Source organism: Bison bison, unplaced genomic scaffold, assembly GCF_000754665.1.
Source record: "Bison bison bison isolate TAMUID 2011002044 unplaced genomic scaffold, Bison_UMD1.0 scf7180017864365, whole genome shotgun sequence".
NCBI lineage: Eukaryota > Metazoa > Chordata > Mammalia > Artiodactyla > Bovidae > Bison > Bison bison.
In genome coordinates, this window is record NW_011494937.1 from 2,090,429 (window position 1) to 2,097,207 (window position 6,779).

Below are 6,779 nucleotides of genomic sequence, written 5' to 3' on the forward strand. Positions count from 1 at the left end.
GGGGGGGGGGGGCTCTGGCACCTCTCAAATGTATAAACTTCTGCATCACAGTCTATTCCATCAGTGCATGTTCCAATCCAGGAGGAAAAACTGATCAGGCGAGGACGGCACAGCTGATACTCTGGGGGCAATCATGACCCCCTCCCACCCCACTGGTAACGGTGAATCCCCTGCCATTCTATTGGTGTGGAGGGCGGTGGTCCTGAAAGGGCAAGTAGGGGAGAGAAGAGAGGCCTGAGCAGAGTCAGGCTGGTGAGAAGCAACAGTAGAAAAGTGTGCAAAGGCCCTGGGGAAGGAACGGTCTTAAGCTTCCCCAGCCAAGAGCTAGGGGTGTGAAATTAGCCCCATAGGCTGCTAAGAGGATTCAGGGCGCTCATGCAGTCACATGTCGACTGCTCTGGTAGCCTGGGTGCTGGGAGGGCAGGGCCAGTGTCACCCTCAGGGTCTCCCAAATGGAGCAGCTCAGTGTGTACAGGTTTGAGTGTGCAGAATCAGGTTGGCCTTATCAGGGTTCATTTCCAAATGAAGAAGCACAGATACGGAGTTCCTGGTCCCAGAAGCAAGTCAGTTCTGGAGCCAGGACTCACGCTGGCCCCAAAGTACAGCCCTGAGCCTATGGGCACATGGCTCCTTCTCTTCCTCCACGGAGCCCTTTCTCAATGAATCCAGAGAGGGCCCAAGTCTGCAGTGCATCCCCAGTGCTCAACCCAGAGGCAGCTTAAGACAGACTTAACGAACAAAACCCTGAAAGGTGCATGAGCTAAGGTGGGAGTGAGAAACGAACAGCTGATGGGGCGCTGGCTAGTTGCTGCCCCAGGGCCCTTGCACATACTCTTTTCACCTTTCCTCATCAAAATCAATGTCACTATCACGAAAAACAAAAAGGCCATCAGGGGACTTCCCTGGTGGTCCAACGGTTAAGAATCTGTCTTGCAATGCAGGAGACACGGGTTTGATCCCTGGTCTGGGAAGATCCCACATGCCAAGGAGCAACTAAGCCCGTGCATCACAACTACTGAAGTCTGTGTGCCCTAGAGCCTGTGCTCTGCAACAAGAGAAGCCATCGCAATGAGCAGCCTGTGCACAGTAGAGAGTAGCCCCACCTGGTGCAACTAGAGAAAAACACTCATGCAGCAATGAAGACCCAGCACAGCCACATCATTAGTAAGTAAATAAATTTTAAAAACACTGCAGAGAGAGCACCAAGGGAATAGGTGACTGACTCCTGGCATCGGGGGAAAGGGGGGAGCTTGGGTGAGGAGGGTAGAGGGCTGAGGCTGTAGAGATATGGATGTGGATGCTTCTGGGGCTACGAAGGGCATTCCACTCCTAACTGCACTCGGTGTGCTGGACAAGGCTGCACGCATGTCCCAATGTGCTCAGAGCACCCCGCAGTGAAGGTGAGCGGTGCCCCACTTCATGGGTCTGCATGGGTCCCAAGGTGCTGGACTTCAGGGCCTGTCCCCGCAGTGAGAACTGGTGCAGGTGGCTTTGTGGGGAGCACTTAGCTTGGGAGTGCGAATATCCTCAAGATAACGGGCAGGAACAGACACACAAGGAGGGGGCTCCTGAGGGCAAAAGCCAACCTGATATTCAGGCTGGCATCTCCAGGCCTCATGAATCCCATGCAGCCCCAGAGCCAAGCACCAGGGGGTAGACGTGGGATGATCTAACGGGGCAGTGGCAGGCTGGGAGGGTGGCCCTCAAGGCACAAGGAAGGCATGCAGAGCCTTGAGGAAGAGGCAGGCACGATCCTTCCAGAAAGTGGACTCTGGGCTCTGCTGTGAACTAAGTTGTGTGTGCATGCATGCTAAGCTGTTTCAGTCGTGTCCGCCTCTTTGCGACCCCATGGACTGTAGCCCGCCAGGCTCCTCCATCTATGGGATTCTCCAGGCAAGAACACTGGCATGGGTTGCTGTGCCCTCCTCCAGGGGATCTTCCCGACCCAGGGATCGAACCGATGTCCCCCACCCCAATTCATAAGCTGAAGTCCTAATCTCCAGTGTGGCTGTATTTGGAGACAGGGTCCTATTTGAAGGTCATTAAGATTAAATGAGGTCAAAAAAATTGGGGCCCTCATCCAACAGAACTCTGTTCTTAGAAGAGGAGGTCGAGAGATTTCTCTGTCTCCAAGCACACACTGAGGAAGGGCCATGTGAACACACTAGATAGATCCCAACCAGAACCTGACTGCGCTGGCCTCTTAAGACTTCCAGCCTCCATAACTATGAGAAAATAAATGGCTGTCAAGTCAGCCAGTCTATATGGTATCTTGTCATGGCATCCAAGCAGACCAGCATCTATTCACCCCAGAGCTCCCTCATGGGGCCACTCGCCTGGACCTCCCGCCATGGACAGGAGACTGACATGTACCCCAGATGCCAACACAATGCGTCCTCGGTAGAGCTCTCGCCGCCTCAAGCCTGCTTGGGTCACAGTGTACGTGGGCTCCAGCCCTCCTTGCTTGGGTCAAGACTCCCAGATCGGACTTCCCTAGGGGTCCAGTGGTTAAGAACCCACCTACTCCAAGAAGGAAATGGCAACCCACTCCAGTATTCTTGCCTGGAGAATCCCATGGACAGAGGAGCCTGGTGGGCTACAGTCCATGGGGTCGTAAGAGACTTAGTGTTTAAAAAAAAAAAGAATCCACCTACTAGTGCAGGGAACACGGGTTTGATCCCCGGTCTGGGAAGATTCCACACGCCCCAGGGCTACTAAGCTCGAGCGCACTAGAGCCTGTGCTCCATAACAAGGGAAGACATCACGATGAGCAGCCCTCACACGGCAACTAGAGAAAGCCCTTGTGCAACCACAAAGACCCAGCACAGCCAAAAAAAAAAGAAACCCCAGATTCACACCCCTGACTCCTTCAAAAGCAGTCTCACTACCTGGGCCCCTGTGATGTGTACGGGGCCCCTGCATGGTAAGGTTCACCCACTCTGACCTAAAACGCAGGACCCAAGATGGTCACGGCCCTTCAAACTCTCCTGATCACCTGTGTCAAATTTCGGAAGTCAGAGCCTTTCCCAACCCCGGATTCCTCCGGCCGCTTCTCCTGCTTGAGTTTTCCTTCTTGGCGCTTCTCACCATCTCTGACAAGTTCCTGTCTCTGTGTCAGTTCCACCAGGGCAGGGCATCTGCCCACCTACCCCAATAACCAGGCAAGCACACAGCGGGGGCACGATCGTTGCTCATAGAATGAATGAAGAATTACTTCTGTTACTTCCAACTGGCACGCGTGCTAAGTCACTTCAGTTGTGTCTGACTCTTTTCGACCTCACTGAACTGTAGGCTCTGTCCATGGGATTCTCCAGGACAAGAGATACAGGCAAGAATACTGGAGTGGGTTGCCATGCCCTCCTCCAGGGGATATTCCTGACCCAGGGATCTAACCGATGTCTGTCTCCTGCCTTGGCAGAAAGATTCTTTACCACCAGTGCCACCTAGGAAGCCCTGCTTTCAACCAGACTCTTTTAGTTGCGTTATGACTAAAAGAGAGCAGGACTAGAAAAGGTCTCTGAGGCCGGGCAGGGGTGCCACCCACACTGCGGTGGAGGCCGCTGGGGCCGACGGGGGTGGGTGGGGGTGGTGATGTCCTCTGGCAGCCCCGCCAGGTAGCTGACCTGCAGCCAGAGTCCCACCCAGGGCTCAGCAAACTTGGGATTCCCACTGATGGCTCCAGCTGCCCCACCACCAGATCCCGCTGGGGTGCTGCAGGCTTGAAATGGAAGTGCTTGTGTGGCAGTGCAATTCCTGGGGGTGGAAAGTGCCAGCTTTTTGAGGAGGGCGCTCTGAAGTCCCCAGAGGCTGGGACTGTTTCACCAGGCACTGTCTCTTTCAGCTGACCTTCCAGGGAAGCGGTGAGCTGCCCGTGGACATGGAAGCCCATTAAGGGAAACTGCCAAGCCCAAGTGTAAGGACTGACGATCCCTTGGAAACCTCCAGAATCCTTCACTCAGCTCAGCATGAAGTCAGAGTGACGGCTGGCGGGTGGGGCGCAGGAAAGCCACACAGCCCCGGGCTGCTTGGGGGTGCATTCTTGGCCCAAAGCCAGGGGACCCTCTGAGAGGCAGCTTAGGCAAACACCACATAGTGAAGAACCAGGCAGTCAACCAAACAGGCCTTTTTCATGGACATGCACATTTAATTCCTATTCTTTTCCCCTGAAAAGCTCCCATTAACTCCACAGCAGGGAACAGGATGAGCAACCCTAGGTGGCCTGGACATTGCCCCTACTGTGCACCAGCACCTGGTGAGGCTGTTACTCCTCTCGCCAGTTTCTGAGGAAGAAACGAGTCCTCTTGCCATTTAGAGGACGAGGGAGGCCCAGGATGGCACCCAGGCCCCATGGCTCCAGTTCAAGGCTGGCCTGGGCTTCCCTGTCCTCCACCTGATGCTGCCGCTCCCTGGGGGCAGGTGGCCACCACAGCTAGACCCATTTCTTGACTGGGCAGACTGAGAAGCTGGAGCCAAGACGACAAGCCCAGTGGGGAGCTCCAGAGCTGGGGTCTGTGGCCCACGAGGAGCCCCCACCCAAGGGTTCCGGGTGCCGCTTCCCGCTCGCCCTCAGGAGGCTTCTTCCTCCGCCCTGCCTCCCCCAGCTATTCTCTGTGCTTCCTTCTCTCACTGCCACCTCCGGGAATGAGCAGTCTAGCCTGCTGCCTCTCCTGCCTCCCTCCTCCGCTCTCCTCTTGCAGGACTCGGCAATCTGGCCTCCCCGTGCCTGCAGCAGCTCCTAGGAGAACCCAGCCAGGCCCCACCTGCCTCCCACCAGGGCCACAAGCCCACCTTTCCGAGTTACCTCACGCTCCCCAGCGTGCCTTCAGACCCGGAGGGCAGCGGGCGGGGCGGCAGCTGCAAAGGTCCTGAGGTCACATTGGGCGGCTAGCACAATGGATTCGGGTGGTTACTGGGGTGGGGCTGCTGAGAGGTGCTTGGAGACCCTGCAGGGCCTTGGCAGGGTAGAAGAATTAGAATCTTGTTTTTCTAGGATCAAATATCCCTTACAAAGTTTCCAGTTTAGAATTATGTTTCCCTTCCTCTAAACGCCTAGAAAACATTATCCCTCCCTCTAGCCCCATATCAGTCTTTCCCAACTATAAAAGGAGCAGCCACCTCATAAGGTTGTTTTAAGGCTTAAACCACCTTAGAGTAATGCAGGGAGATGTGCAGCCGGTGTCCAGCTGCTGTTATTAGTGATGTCCCCTTCTGTCCCCGTGACCCCTCACAGGACTGCAAACTCCCTGACAGCGGAGGAGGCATCTTCTACTGCTCACCAGCCCCCAGAACCTTAGGCCATTTCATCAGTCACGGGTATTTACTGAGGGCTCCCCCACTGCCTTCCCAGCATCATCAGATCGCACCCCAGACAGTAGCCTCTCATGTAACTCTCATGATAACCAGGCAGCAAGGAGACCACCCCCAGCCCTGCTGCCGTGGGGCCCAGATCAGTCTGTGGTGGTGGCTGCCCCGTACATTCTATGAGGAGCACTGCCAGTCTCTACTCCCCAGCCCCAGCTGTGACAACCAAAAATGTCATGAGACGATCTTCTAAGTGTCCCCTGGGCAGGGCAGAATCACCTCTGATTAAGAACCCCTGCAGTGCGGGAATGCCCGCTTGTTTCCACTTATCAGATGCAGAAGCTGAGATGGCAGGCGAGGTCACGACCTTTGCTCAGGCTCTCCGGGCTACGCAAGGTGGTGCTAGTGGTCGAGTCTGACTCCACTACAGCGTGTATGCCCACCTTTACCCACCTTCTGCTCAATTCAGTCACAGTCCTCACAGGTGCTGCAGTGGTAAAGAAATCTGCTGCCTGCCAATGCAGGAGACACAGGTTCAACCCCTGGGTTGGGAAGATCCCCTGGAGGAGGAAATGGCAACCCACTCCAGTATTCTTGCCTGAGAAATCCCAGGCAAGAGGGATGGCGGGCTACAGTCCATGGGGTCGCAAAGTCAGACACGAATGAGCACACACACCCCGCTCAGGGTCTCTAAGGATGCTGAGACCTTTGCATCCTGTCTGTCCAGAGGAGACAGGGGCAATGACCACCACCAGACATTGCACACAAAGTGACAGCCACCCAGTCAGTCCCACCTCACGGCTTCTGTGGCTGAGAGCTCTCCTGGGGTGACAGACGGATGACACTCTTGGCCAAGGGGACCCAGGAGCAGAGGCAGGGAGGCGGGCCCACATGCTCATGCTAGGCAAAGGCCAAAGTGAGTTAAAAGTGGGTAAAAGTGCTCAGAGCACCTTGGCACCCAGGAAAGGGATGGGAGTGATGAGAGGCGGGGAGGACCTAAGAGAAGGAGCTGAGGCCAGTACAAACACCACCTCTGTCTTCGAGGCCAGCTCACTGTCGCCTCAAATGTTGCAAGCCCCACCAGAACCTGGCAAGCCGTCCTCCAACAAAGGCTCTGGCGGTGACATTGAGGAGCCAGGTCAGACCTTGCTAGACCAACCTGAAAGCCTCTCCAAAGCCCGTGCCTTCAGGCTGACCTCCACGACAGGGCCTGCCAGACTGACCAAAACTCATCTCACAGCCCGGCTCAAGAATCCACTGGGGCACATTTTAAAAGGCTTTGGATGCAGGCCAAGGGGTCTGGACTTTGCCTCTGGGGGTGAGGCGGGGATCCAGGAGACCCCAAGATCAGGTGCTTCTTTTCTGGGAATGGCACTAAGGGTCTCCACCTCCACACCAGGGCTGCTCTCCCTTCTTTTCCTCATGAAGATAAGATGTTTAGGGCTCTGAGCCGGAGCCTGGCACATGCTTTATGAAGG

The 6,779-nt window shown here is 55.6% G+C and overlaps 1 protein-coding gene across 3 annotated transcripts in view; it reads right to left on the minus strand.

The window, feature by feature from the left end:
- The window catches only part of NACC1 (nucleus accumbens associated 1, BEN and BTB (POZ) domain containing), an 18,463-nt gene that overhangs the window by 7,687 nt on the left and 3,997 nt on the right, over positions 1-6,779 (minus strand). Inside the window, exon 1 of one of the 3 annotated variants that reach the window (XM_010855449.1) lies at positions 4,802-5,836. The exons of the other annotated variants lie outside the window; for them this stretch is intronic. The gene's annotated coding sequence lies outside the window, so the exon portion shown is untranslated. Of the gene's footprint in view, positions 1-4,801; positions 5,837-6,779 lie in introns of those variants that run through there. 3 annotated transcript variants of the gene reach the window in all.